Source organism: Acanthisitta chloris, unplaced genomic scaffold, assembly GCF_000695815.1.
Source record: "Acanthisitta chloris isolate BGI_N310 unplaced genomic scaffold, ASM69581v1 scaffold27904, whole genome shotgun sequence".
Taxonomy (NCBI): Eukaryota; Metazoa; Chordata; class Aves; order Passeriformes; family Acanthisittidae; genus Acanthisitta; species Acanthisitta chloris.
This window is the reverse complement of record NW_008670281.1, coordinates 19,875-33,063: the sequence shown is the minus strand read 5'-3', so window position 1 is coordinate 33,063 and position 13,189 is coordinate 19,875.

The window sequence follows — 13,189 nt, the reverse complement described above, 5'->3', positions numbered from 1 at the left end:
GGGGGAAAGGCTTGATAATGTATTTTTAATCACAAGTTACGTCTCTCGCTAGATAGTAAACCTGGTTTCATGGCATACCTCTCTCAAAGTCTTATGGAATCATCTATCATTAAGAGAATGGCTTTGAGAAATTCCTCCTGCCACCATCCCACTACTGTGACCATCACCTCTTCAAAAGGAAACCTCAAAAAACTTAACACTTCCTAAAGGATAGTTGGAAATGATGGACCTGAAAGTGCTTTCAGAAAATGAACTATTCATTCATAGTAGGAAAAATTAGGAAGGTGTCAGAAGTGTTTTTCCTCCCTCATAAACCATGACTGAACTGTGAACCTTCCTGTCATGGCTGTTAGAGGTGGCTTAAGTAGACTGAAAAGAGAAGAACTGGAATTATTAATGACAAGCAAATTAGGAGGACATGACAGAGCAAATACCAGTCATTGTGCTGACTGTAAATCCTTTTGTAAGGGATCCAATGACAGACAAACTCTTCCCCTTTTCAAGATGGACATTAAGACTTCTACAGCATACAAAGCATTTCATTTTCATTGCAACTTGCAACCAAACTCTTCAGTTTTAAGCTTCTCTCTGTAAGATGGAGAACAGGCAAGGATGAAGTGGGAGAATGTATCTGTGGTGTCATAATTCTGCTGAGTTCTCTGCAAACTCATCAAGAGAGCTTGAGCACCAGCAGCCCATCAGTGACATCTAACCCACAGCCTTCTGTGGAGCCAGGGTTCTGATGAATAAACATCCTTAAGCAGGTTCAGCTACAGCAGCCTAAAACATTACTGCCCTCTCTTGTCCATCCCAGCCAGGGATCACTGCTCCTTGGTGGCTCCAATCCACAGCATAGTGTGTTAGTTTAACCCTCTGATGAAGGTAAGTTCCTCCCATGACTCCTATTATTCATTTTTTTATAGGCAGCAAACTGCACTAGAATTTTCCACCTGGGGCTGAAGCAGCTGCACATGGTCCTTTCTGCAGTGCCCCTGGTTGGTAACATCTGAAGGAGGAGGCAATGTCTGAGGTCACTGAAGCAGGATTGCTACACAATCCTGATCCAAGTTGAATTATTCTTGGATAAAGAGGCTGTAATTCTTCTGCAGCTAGACACCAGGAACAGGTTAAGTCCTCAGCAAGTTAACTCAGATGCCTGTACAGCACTACAGTGATTAAATGGAAGGTTTCATCCCCCTCCTGGCTTCAGTGTGACACACAGGAAGGGAAACCACAGCCATGTGAAATGACATAAGCTGGGAAAGCCACAGCTGCCCTAAACAACCAGGGCAGAACATCTTTGAACCAAGGTGAGCGTGCCCTGTTCTAGGAAATGTTACCCCAGTTACAGTCCAGACAAGTTTGCTCCCAAAAAATCTAATCATTTTTCTGCAATTTATTAGAGTCTAGTTACCTCTGAGCTTCCCCCATGACTTATCCCTGATCAAAGGCCTAAATGAAAAGCAGCATAAAAGAGCAGAGTGCAAGGAGGGAATTTGAGCAGGCTCAGACAAGGTTTCTGTATTTCCTTGTGTTTGGGAACACTTGGGTTTTAGCTGGGTTTATTAATGAAATTTAATCTTGAAAGTTGATGCAAGCTGATCCATGCTTTGCAGAAGAACTGCCTAAACTGACTTCTGGGAAGTAGGAGGCTCTGAAAAAGGACCCAAATTATCTTTCTAAATGGCTATTAATTGTAAACATATTTGTTTCTCCTACCACAATATACAATGCAAATCTGTCATGTTCAGAGTAATTGCAGGGTTTTCTTTTTCCTTTAAACACCAAAATACTCATTTTGCTTAGAATAAGCCCATTATGTGTATGGTAATAGCAGAACACAGAGCTACATGAAGGACAGACTTCACAGAAACAAGGAGAGGTGATGCAGACAGCACTTAAATAATACTACAGAGGGAGATCTGCTGTGGGGTGAGTGTGGGAAACATACACAGGAATGACCTGCAGGTTGAGGGGTAAACTTAACTTCCTAATTTCGCTTCTACTTTCACTTTCCAAGTCTTAAAGAAAAAACCCAAAACCATAAAAACTCAACCCAGTTGCAAACACCCTTCACCTATTTCCTCTGTCTGACCTCCAAAACAGCATGTCCCTTTGACTGCAATGGTTCTCAGCCACCTTCAGTTTGTGACCTGCCCCAGACCCTGGGGCTGAGGGTCTCTGCACTTGTCCAGGTGCTGCACAAGCTTCTCTTCCATGGCTTTGACATTTTCTTTGGTGTGCAACAGATTGAGTAGTTTTTAGAGCTGCAAGTCTTTAAGTGGACTTCAGTCAGGAAAAAACTATTCCTAAACACAATTCTTTGTAGTTATCCAGTAACAAGAAGCAATTGATCATTAACTTTCATGCTCTGATCTTCAATCAGCAGACTTTCCAGTTACTTGAAATTAATCATTTCCTTAGGAACTCACAGACAAAGTTAATAGGAAGGAGTTACCTCATGGGATATGAGAATTTGTCGTGGTTTAACCCCAGCAGCAGCCAAGAACCACACAGCCTCTCACTCACTCCCCCACCAACGGGATGGGGGAGTGAATCAGAAGGGTAAAAGCTACAAAAACTCATGGATTGAGATAAAAACAGTTTAATAGAGAAAGCAAAAGCTGCACACACAAGCAAAGCAAAACAAGGAATTAATTCACTGCTTCCCACAGACAGGAGGTGTTTAGCCATCTCCAGGAGAGCAGGGCCCATCACGCGTAACGGTTCCTTGGGAAGACAGACGCCATCACTCCAGATGTTCCCCCTTTCTCCTTCTTCCTCCCACCTTATATACTGAGCATGATGTCCTATGGTATGGAATATCCCTTTGGTCAGTTTGGGTCACCTGTTCCAGCTGTGTCTCCTCCCAATCTCCCATGCAGCCCCAACTTCCTTGCCAGCATGGCAGTACGGAAAGCAGCAAAAGTCTTGGCTCTGTGTGAGCTCTGCTCAGCAATAACAAAAACATCTCTGCATTATCAACTCTGTGTTCAGCACAAAACCCAAACATAGCCCCATACTAGCCTCTATGAAGAAAGTTAACTCTACTTCAGCTCAAACCAACACAGAATTGCAGCAAGTCTTTGGCAGAAACATCTTTCCTTTACCAGCCTCGAGTCTGCAATGTTCCAAAAAATGCTTGTAGGTGAAGCATTAGTCACATCAGGATTAAAACTCTCTGTAACCTGTATGTCCCAGCACGCCAGACTCACGTCATCCCTTGAGCTCACCCACACACCCCTGCCCTGTCTACCTTGGCAAGAGTTGACACCAGGGTCACAAGTCAAGCAGGCTTGGCTAAAAATATTCTCCAACACTGGCCCTTGCCTGCCTCAGTGCTGTCCAGCTCATCCTTTGCCTTGATGCTGGGTATCGCTCAAGCATTCTTTACAAAGCATCTACTGCTCCTAGTGCACCAGCCAAGCCCAGGAGACAATCACATCCCAGCACTGGGCACAGATCTGTGTGCCAATGTGTTTGTGGCTGAGGATCCTCCTTCCTCAGTTCTTTTACTCCCTCTGGTTAAACTAAACGTACTCCAGGTATTTCTGTTTATTCAATATTTATCATTCAAACATAAGTGAAATGAAAAGAATGGCAATTTTGTTAAAAATGTTAATGAACAGGAATAGCATATTAGAAATAAACCTATTATAAAGCACTTAAGCTAATTAAGTTTAACGTGCAAAATTCTTAGCATTCTGCACTAAGAAAGTAAAAGCCTTGTAAAGAAACCTTTAAAATTCTGAATTGCCTCAGGTAAGCTCTGAACAGGCAACAGTGAAACAAGCAGCGTTTTTTATCCTATTTCATTCAGCAGCAGAAACAAGGAAAGAACAGTTAAATACACCTATATCCCAAGAAAAAATAGTATTATTCTTTGTTAAAGGTGAAGTCATTTTGCAAGGTCTCAAGAAGTTATAGAGATGCATATTCATACTATAGATATCAATACTCACACTATAGCTATGCACACTCCTCTCCAAGGAACAGTGTCCAGCAATAAAATAACAATAAAGAAATAAAAAAATACAATCTCCAACAGAGCTAGCAGTTGAGGCAGAGAAGGCCTAGCTCATCTTCTCCAGGAGAGCATGTACCTTTGAACTAAGTATCTTTTCTCTTGTTTACAAAACAAAAGTGTTTCAATACCATCCTAACAGCATTTTAATTAACCAGAAATATACATAAATAATAGATTTCCAGAAGCCTGATGAAGCTTGAGCTAGTTTGCATCTAAACTAAAAGTGTAATTCCTAAGAGGCAGCATTATCTTTACACAGTCCTACCTGGGTCAAACACAGCAAGAGAGTAAATTTGGTTAAAAGCAAAGGAAAAAAAACCCAAGTCAAACAGAAGAGCAAAAATACCTGCGATCAAAGGGTGACACAGCATGGGTGTTTTATTAATCTTGTAGTTCAGTGAACAGCCCTGCCCAGGGGCTGTCCATGCTCCTCCCCACGGCCAGGGCTGCTCCACCTGTAACAGGCGCAGAAAACCTCACCAGATCTCTCTCACCAGCCCCGGGGCTGGCACAGGCAGCAGCAGGGCCCCAGCTCACCCCAGCCCAGCGTGACTGAAGCAGGTGCCAGCTATTTTTATGTCTAAACTGCAATCTCCATCTGACCTGTTATTAAGTTCAAAGGGAGAAGCAGCCACAGCGATGCCGCCGGGAAGGCGAAGGGATGTGCTCACGGCTCAGCAGTGGAGAAGGGAAGGCTATGGCTGAGGAGGAGAATGTGGTCAGAGCCCTGGAATGGTCTGCAGGAAAGGTCTGCTCCAGCAGTCATCAAGCAGCATCTGTCTGATGCTGCACAACCAGTGAGATGCCAAAAAGCCTGACCTATTCCTCCCCATGCACCAGCCAACCCACTCCTGCCAGCACTAGGCAGGGAGTAGCAGCACCTGCTTGGGCTGATCTCAGTGTTTCTGGGTATGGAAACACATGCACAGTTTGTAAATAAAGGAGTGCAGCACTGAATTCATAAAATTCAAAGTTTGACACGACAGAGCACTGAAGTAATAATCTAATCTTAAACTGATTTAAATGTGTTACGTGATTCACCAGTTCACTCTCACACCTCAGATCTCAAAGGACTCTTTGGAACGGGATCAAGTGGTCAACTATGCGCAAGGAATCGCGTTTGCAGCAGATCATCTGCAAATTGTGAAAATCCATTGCAAGTAAATCATTCTCCTGCTATGAAAATCTCAGCTTTTAAGATTAGAGACCTTTTGCAAGATTATTCATTCCCCCATCTCATACTTAAATGGATGCCAGAATTACTATATCCTGGACTGTACCCAGAGCCATTCAGTGCAAGCAGCTTTCCTATCACGGGACCATCTTTGCAGTGAGATCCATTATATATCTTTGGGTTTGATTGAAGTATTTAGTATCTTTTTTTCCCCATAAACACAAGAGCTGAGCAGCCTTGTAATCTTTGAGATTGTAAATGCCCAGCTCCTACAGCTGCAGTAATTAAACCAACTTCTCATTCCATTACCCACATCAAGTCTCTTCCTTGGCATCTGCTCTATTCCCTCATTGCACTCTTCAATCAAACCAAGATAAGCTATTTTCTAAAGATCAGCTGACTTCTCTCTCCCTCAGCATCACCACAACTAAAATGATTCTGAGCAGATATGAAGCATCTTGCTAAATATCCAAAAGGTCTCTTTTAAAGAAAAAAAAAGAGTAGACGTCAATGCAAGTGGTTATTTTTAGCACCTGAGCTGCTCTATATTTATTCCTTTATGTCTCTCTAAAAAAAGCACAATCTCTGATGAAGCATTACCAGAAAATACATTCTACTGGGAAGTCTGCTTTATGAATCCTAACGACACAAGCACTGCAACAAGTACATCAAGCCACCCATTCAAGCACGCAACTCTAAGGGTGCACATAGAAAATTTTTTCCTCAGTTTCAAAACCAACAAACAAACCCACACACCCACATAGAAAGCAAACTCCTCACTAGAATCTTTGTCATTCTCCTAGATGCAATGTTTCAGACTCATGCTTAAAAACTGACACTTTTAAGTACTTCTGATTGTCTAACCCCAAAAAAACCTCAAGACACCTTGTGAGTCACCTGTTAAAAACAAACCCACTACCCCCAACTCCAAGACACACCATGCATCAACAGAGCCTCAAGCCAGCAGGAAGAGCAGCAGTTCAGGTCATACAGATACTCAGGCAATCAAGGACTACATGCCTCTTCCTTACAGCTGTCACCTTCTCACCCTGAAGACTCCTGCCCCTTCACCTCCAATGTATATATATATCCCCAAGAACCCTTCGCCTCTGATCTTACACAAAGTATCTGCAGACAGGATACTGATTACTAAAGGTGTGGCTTATTTCTGTGAGATGAGAGATGTCAGCCAGACAGGAATAGCAGAACTTTGTCAAAGAGGCTTCTCCCAGTCATAGTAAACTTTCATTGAAAGAAACAAACAGAAAATAAAGTAGTTTAAGACAGGGCCTTACGTCCATAAAATTGGGAAGATGACTTGTACTTTGAAACTAACAGTATTTTAATTTCCTGCTCAACAAAGACACCTATTATCTACCCACAGTTATTTCAGACTTTCGAGTTATGTTAAATCCTTTCACATACTTTTCAAAAGAGCAAAAGTTGGGATAAGGGTGGGGAAAGATAACACATACCTCTGTATATTAACTTGAAACTTCTCTCTCCTCAGACCTCGAAGAACTCTCTCTTGCTTCCAGGTACTCCCTACCTACAAGACAGATATGTCTCATCACTCAGCCATACCCTCCAAGTACTTTACCAACTGGCTTTACCTACACACTGACAGCTCTCTGATCCCAGAGTAAACAACAGATGGTTGAGGGACTCCAGAGTATGAAATCATACTCAGCATCCACACTGATATCAGCTGAGGTCAGTGGCAGGTTACTACTACTTCCATACAGTGCAAATCACCTGAGTCTGCAACTTTCCACAAGGTAAAAGCATGGATTTTCAAAAAATTATAGGCTTTCCAAGTTAAAAACATAAGTGACCCAATTACCTCAATCTCAGACTGACCTTTGTATGTTTGTCTTCAAAGACCTTGCACTACATCAACTATTGCACTGTGGAAACCACAATGACTCCGGGTTAGTTTTACGCAATTTTAAACGGAGCAAACCCACCTAACCCTCCTGTCCAGTTTTGATGTATTTTTCCCTGCTGATTAAAATGCTTCCAATACATTAATTTCAGCCTTCTGTAGGAAACTGAAGAGGAGGAAATAGCTAGTTTGAATTCAAGAATCCTCTCCTCATAGCCACATAAATTTCACCAAAAAAGGCGATTCTCTCACTATTGCCAACTCCACCTCTACTACCAAACCCCAGTTTCTTCATCATTGTAAAGTACCCCAAAGCAAGGCAAGAGATGCAGCCAAAACTTCAGAGAAATCAAATGCTATAAATCCTCTTTGGTTATTAAGAACAACCAACAAAACACGTGCACTAAGCAAAATAAAGTTAGGGTTTGCCTAACAGAAGTGTATCTGTGGCAGAAAGGACAGCACACCCAATGTATTATTTCCTAGATTAAAAGACACATTATTTGCTAGATTAAAGTTCACATGGCAGTTCTCTTTTAGACAATTCGTCTACCTTTTGTAAATTGGGTAATCCCTTGTTCAAAATGGATTAAATTCTGGAATAAGCACGTCAAGAGAAGTTCAGAACATGCTCTGTGAATGAAATGGGGTTTACCCCTTGGCAATCTTCCCTTCTGCTCTATTACTTAATGCCCAAATTCAGCTGATTTATGGCATCTGTTAGTCTTTGGGTATCAAACTGACCAGGTACAACCTGTGGCCAACACACAGCCAGGTCAAACACATTTGTAGTTACAGAGCTGCTCACATACCCTTCTCTGCTCTCTGATGTGCTTCCCTGGGCAGACCCATGCAGACACAACCTGATTCCTCAACACAGACCACAAACACAAAACTCCCAAGGACACAAACAACTGAGGGGGTCACTGCCTGGGCAGCCATGCTGTAATCAAGAGCCCATGAGGGACAAAATTAGCTTCTTTCAGAGCAATTAAGACTGTAACATGACCTCCCCATCACCTGCCCCTACTATGAGAAGGTGAAATAAACAACAAGGGAAGTCCAGCAAGAACACCACTGAGTCTCAGCCATAGTCAGCATCAAAGGCATCTCAACTGATCTAAACCAGCACATGAATCCACAGCACCAGTCTGCTATTGCTTCTGCAACATGGACCACCAGATGACTTTGGTGTGCACAAAACAGATTCCCTTCGGACGACACTAAATCAGGAGATCCACCTGAATCCCACTGGTGACACAAGCACCCAAGGCAACAGGCACCTCTGCAAAGCTCTCCAGTATGTCCTAAGCAGTAGGAGTCTCTTCATCTGTCACAAATTTATGTAAAATCTGGTATTGATGTTAACCACCAGCTTTCAATCCTCCACTTTGCCTTGCCCTGAGGCTTCTCTGCCCTCCAGTTCCAAAACCCCAACCAAAGCTCAACACTGGCACTGCAGGAAAGACATGACTTCTGGAAAAAGGCATTATGAGTATTACATGCCATACTGCAGTACAGTTCTGTTACTTGGTGGATTTGTTTGTCTCAATAATTTTGCTTCAGGTTTCTGATGGACAGGGACATTTTCAATCTTCCCTTCCCTACAATATGTACCTTTGTCACTGTGGTTATAATCACCACAGCTACTGAAAAAGCAAGGATAAGCATGTCTCCTTGAACTACTGATAAGGACAGAAAAGCATACCATATAGTCCTTTGATTTCCAGTCTGAGTAATTTCCTGAGTTTCAACAGGGGGTATTTTCCCCCTTCCTTCTCCAAACATGACATTAAAACACCCAGAGGTTATCAAACAGAGAGCTAGGATTAATCAGCCTCTCAGGATCATGGGCTGAGGGGAAATTGCCTGTTTCTTCTTCAGTGGACTTTGTGCTGATTCAGAAGCCACATGAAGAGCTTAAGGCAAGGGCAGGACTCCATGCTGGCACACACCCTGCCAGGCAATGCAGCCACTGATACTTGAAGCACTACCCTAAGCTAGACCAATGCTGCTAAAACAAAGGCCAGAAGGCTAGCTGTGGTCCAAAACAAGTCAGGGGCAACCCAACAACTAAGCAGGGTTGATGACAAGGGCTCCAGTTCTTATGACCATATTTTTAACTTTTTTTTTTTTTTCTTACAGAATTGCCCTCTGGGCTCCCACAGCAGTCAGAGCACTCCAGCAAGCAACACCACCAAGTGCTTCATTGATCAACTCATTGCTTTCCAAACATTGCCCCTTTCCACCCTGCCATGAAGCACCACCAGACCACAATGCACGAAAGACATCTCCTGCCCTGACCCTTCCTGTCCTTCACTGCTCTGGACAGGTACCTAAATCCCACGTAAAGGAGATATCAATGCATGGAGAGAATGTTTCCTCACATCCAGGCTCACCCTGACATGAGGATATTATAAGGGCTCTCCAAAACTGAGCAATAATGAGCAATATTTTAACTGAGGTGGGGAAGAAACCCCAACTCCTTATCATTATATTAGAGTCTGAAATAATTTTGCAGTATTTTCTTATTCTATTTCTGTGCCTTCACTGCTTCTACACTACACATACACGCTGACTTATCCTCCCAACCATGAGTATTTATCAGCCACTGAAATCAGAGATACCAGATCTCACATGCACTCACATTATCACCACCTAGATGTAAATCCTCTGGTGAACCTCAGTATTGGCTTCCCAATAGGGAAGAAACAGCTGCAGAACAAAAGGAACTTATCTCTCTATCAAGGCACTTCGTTTCTCTTAGGGTTCCAGTAGCAGACAACAGGGAACAGCCAAATTGTGGGGGGTAGGGATGAAAGAAATCAAAATAGATCAATGTAGGGAATGGACTAAGCAGATCCAGCAGCTGCCTTCAAAAGGGGACAAAAATGGTTCTACCTCCAGATGGGATAACAAGACCTTCAGAAACACCAAGGATAAATCCTGACCAGAGCTGTACATTAATACCAAGTAACACCCTTTCCTGTTCATGTCTGGACAATCCTCTGAAGCCTGGGGAAAGGACTGATTTGAGCACAGCTCATCACTGGGCTGATGAATCAGCTCACCAGTGTACATTCTCCTCAGGGCGAGAAGAGAGAATTGGCAGAGGACAGTGCTGCAGAAGACAGCAATATGAGGAAACAGCTGCTGAATTTGATGCAGGAACAGCCCATCATATGGAAAACATTTTGGTGCAGTGTTCTTGGCCAAAATCATCATCCCTAGCCAAGCACATCCTACAGCACGTAAGGAACAAGCACATTCCGTTAGGAAATCCACAGGCTATCCAACTCCAAAATGCTGGAACAGCAAAACCCAAGGCTTTTGGCACTGTACATGCAAGTAACAGCAAGACAGAAAACATTCTCTACCACATGCCAAAGACCAAGGGAAACCTGTATCAATGATACTATCCTTGAGAGGACTAAAATCATGTGCATTCAAAAGTGATGAGCCAGTTTGTTGCATATCCACATCTGTATTTCATGAAACCCATACTAGTCTGAGGATAGTTTTTGCAGCACCTTGAGGTTCACTGGCCTGAAGCATGTATTGTTCACTCAGTAGCTTTCACATGATTAAATGCAAAATGAACTTCAAGTGTCTTCTAGAAAATTGTTTTATAAAACCCTTAAAAAAGTCCTCGGAGTAAAACAAGAGTACGAAGTATCAGGTAAGGCCACTATGGCCTATATATGCCCATTTCCATATGCAAAAAGGTCTCCAGGAGAGGCTGCTGCAGGTAATAGATCCAGAAGCAGCAGTTCAGTTTCTTCCTCCACCTGGATCAGCTGAGCACCACTGCAGCTAACAGCCTGAGCAACCAAGCTGCACAATCCCACACACTCCTGCTGCAGCTTAAATATTGTAATGACTCTCAAGATTGTGCCACCAAGCAATGGTTCCACCTTGTTGTCTGACAGCAGCACGAAGATGGAAACTGCGAAGGAGAGAAGAATTGCAGGAACTGGTATTTGAGCTTGCACTTGTAAAAATCTGGCGTCCTTAGAAAAGCTTCCTACAACACACTGGAAAGTGGATGTCAGAGATCAAACAACAGGTAAGTAAAGAGCCTACAGCTTGTTAATCTTGCAAAATCAAGCTGCTTAGGCAAGCTTGCTGATTCAGTGAGGCAGGTTGAAGCCATGAGGTAGACATGTTCTGGATTACTTCTATGGAAAATTTTATGCAAATACATATCTGCACAGGAGTATTTCTACAGAACATCCTTATCTAAAATATATTATCAATATTTCATATGAAAATCTGCCATCACTACTAAAAAAAACTCTGCACAACTTGAATTCTTTATTCATCACACAAGATAAAGCACTCAGGTACTCTTGGCTGTAAGAGGAAGTCTGATAAATACACAGTGTTCTCTAACTGGGTTATTTTGGTTACAAAGACTTGATCAGCATCCTCCTGCCCCTCTCTAGCCAAGCCACAGATGAGTTCAGTTAGACCCATAATAAAATGCACAAGCTTAGCTTCAGCTTCGAGGACCTTTACTTCCAAGCTGCCTCAATGGGACAGAGAAATATTATGGGGCAAAACTGCATTTCATATTTTGTTCAACTAAACACTAGTTACCCCTGGACAACTACAGACTCCACACCTGCAATGCTCTCAGTGATGGATACAGCCCACCCCCAGGGCTGTTGTACTCTCCATGCAAAGGCAAAAAAAACCATATAATGAAAAATTACAACTGTGCATGTACATGTGCTCCAAGGGCTTTTCACACAATCTATTCTACCGAATGATTTTTAGACTCTGAGGAACAAAAACGGGTTTGTATTCCCATGCCAGACTGACTGGTCCTCTCCTTTTTCTGAGAAGAAAATAAAATCTGTTCCTGGTTCTGTCAGCACAGAGATAAGGATCTATCTTCAGAGAACTGCAAGTAACCCAACCTTCTAATTTTTCCTAATGCTTCACATGTGACATCCTAACGTTTTACTTACTTGTTCTTTTCCTGCACAGCAGAAAAGAGCTTTCAGTCTGTGTGAAAGACGATGCCTGGGGCACTCCCCATAGGCCTCTTATTTATTGTTCACTGTAACTTCTTTCTCCTGCTGGTGACTGGAGGCTCATTCACCAGATTTCTGTGGTGACAGGTATAGTAAGGGACGAGAAGGTATCTTCTCCTGCATCTCTGGACACCTGCTCTGAAAGAGTTTTCTGTTCCTGCGCACTGTTCTTTGAACACGGGAATGACCTTTCCAAGCAAAGCGCCAGTTTTCCACAGAACAGGCTTGGTCTGCCTGCCAAACTGCAGGGTGGTAAAAAAGCACTCCTTCTCCTCAAATATCTTCCAGTATTATCTTCATGAACTGAAAAACTAGCAGCCTTCAAGTCTTATTTCCAGTCTGACAAAATACAAGGCTTAAAGCAAGTGAGGCCTTCCTGTTGTAGTACGAGAAAAATTATTACACTCTATCTATCAAGATTTTAATTATACAGAGTCCTATGTATGAACTCTCTTGGTTTTTCACTGTTTTTCCTCCAGGTGCCCAAAAGAACTATTTTGCCCACAAGCACTTTGACAGGCACCTGGAAAAGCAAATTAGCAACTTTTTAAAATTCTAAATACTGAGCCACTGAAAACAAAGAGAGAGCTCTCCAAACACAGCTCATTCCTGAGCTTGGTGAGCCTCGTGACTTGGGATTACTGCTTCCTCCAAAGCCAGCCTGAAGAGTAGAACCACACTACAAGTCTTCCAGTATTTGCTCAATAGCTTTCAAATCAGTCAGTCCCTCTACTCAAAAGGCATAAAAATTAGGTCCTGCAGAAACGGTGAAGAGGAAAATATGCACATCACTAGAAGTTGGGACAGTCTGAGCAAAGGGAAGCAGAGCAGGTAAACACAACTCCAAAGGTGAGGCAGGAGAGGAAACACAAGTAAATGAAGATGAAAATGCAGGGTGGTGTCAGGAAGCATGGGGAGGAATGGGAGAAGGAAACAGGGCCCTGCTGCAGCTGATACAAACAGGAGATGAGGTTGTCATGCATCCACATTGCCCCGTTCAGTTCTGCCTTGTTCAAGGATTATGTTCACATGCTGAAAAGTGTGCATGGAAAAGCTTCACAAAC